General features: G+C 42.6%; 1 pseudogene; it reads left to right on the top strand.

Moving 5' to 3' along the window:
- The first annotated feature begins 275 nt into the window (after nucleotides 1-275).
- LOC116596352 lies at nucleotides 276-1,229 on the top strand (annotated as a pseudogene).
- The last annotated feature ends 232 nt before the right edge of the window (nucleotides 1,230-1,461 follow it).

A 1,461-nucleotide genomic window follows, 5' to 3' on the forward strand; every position in this document is an offset into this window, starting at 1 on the left:
AAGAAAAATAGAACCATTTCAATAGGTGTAGACAAGTATTAGATGAAACACCCACATAAGTAGCTGTAGCGGGAATGATCTGAATATTCATGTGTTACATGGATGTGTTTACCACAAAAATTTATCAGGTTGTAACACGAACTAGACCATCAATCTTAATAAGCTTTTCATATTATGAAAAGCTTATTAAGATTGATGGTCCAAATTTTCTCATAACAATTAAAGAAACTGAATAAAAAGTTAAAATCTTCCTAAGTAGAAAGCACTAGGCCCAGATGGCTTTGCAGTCAGGTGACAGATGACATGACAGAATCAGATGCTAGATCTGCAATTATACTACCTCTCTAGAGCATGTAAGGAAGAGCTTGCTTCATGAATGTGGTAAAACCATGATACCAAACCCCAAGGACTTATAAGATAACCTCACTCACAAACATAAATTTAAAATCCTATGCAAATTTTAGGAATTTGAATATAACACTTAAAAACTGAGATCTTGGTGGTACACATCACAGTCCCATAGATCTGTCTGTTGCTTCAACTGTGTTTGGACAGAACAGACCCAGGGATGCCCCTTTTACCACCTTCTAATACCCTCTAAACTTTTTTCCAGTTGCAACCGTTGGAGCCACCATCTCCCTCCAGGACCAGCCAACACCCCATTTTGAGCTTAGCTCCTTATTATCAACCACGAGTTCTCAGATTCATTATAAATTATTCCACCAAGGTAGAGGCTCCCATCAATGGCCTGGTCAACATGCACCTGCAGGTTTCCTATAACTACCTCTCTCTGGGCTTTTATTTCAACCATGACCATGTGGCTCTGTAGGGCATGGGCCTCTTCTTCTATGAGTTGGCTGAGGAGAAGCGTGAAGGCACTGAGTGTCTCTGGAAGATTCGAAACCAGCTTAGCAAGCAGTCAAACCCCCCTCCAGGATGTGCAGAAGCCATCCCAAGATGAGTGGGGTAAAACCCTAGACACCACAGGAAGCCACCCTGGTTCAGAAGAAGAACGTGAACCAGGTTTTTTTTGTTTTTTTGTTTTTTTGTTTTTTGGCATCTGCATGCTCTGGGTTCTGCCTGTGCAGTCCCCCATCTCTGTGATGTCCTAGAGAATGACTTCTTAGATGAGGTGAAACTCATCAAGAAGATGGGCAATTACCTGACTAACCTCTGCAGGCTTACTGGGGAAATATTTCTTCAAAAGGCTGACCCTCAAGCATAACTAGGAGCCTCTGAAGCCCAGCAGCCTTTGAGGGGCCCCTCCGGCATCCTCCTGGGGCCAGGTCTTATGCCTGAGCCTCTCCCTACAGCCACTAGGCAGCTTTTTATCTACTCTGAGTCCTCTCCCAAGCCACGGGCCAAATGGAAACAATAAAGCTTTTTGCAGGAAACAACAACAACAACAAAAATCTGAAAACTTGATCAAGTAGGCTTTAATCTCAAAAATGTGGTTTATCA

The sequence above is a fragment of the Mustela erminea genome, chromosome 7, assembly GCF_009829155.1.
Source record: "Mustela erminea isolate mMusErm1 chromosome 7, mMusErm1.Pri, whole genome shotgun sequence".
Lineage (NCBI taxonomy): Eukaryota > Metazoa > Chordata > Mammalia > Carnivora > Mustelidae > Mustela > Mustela erminea.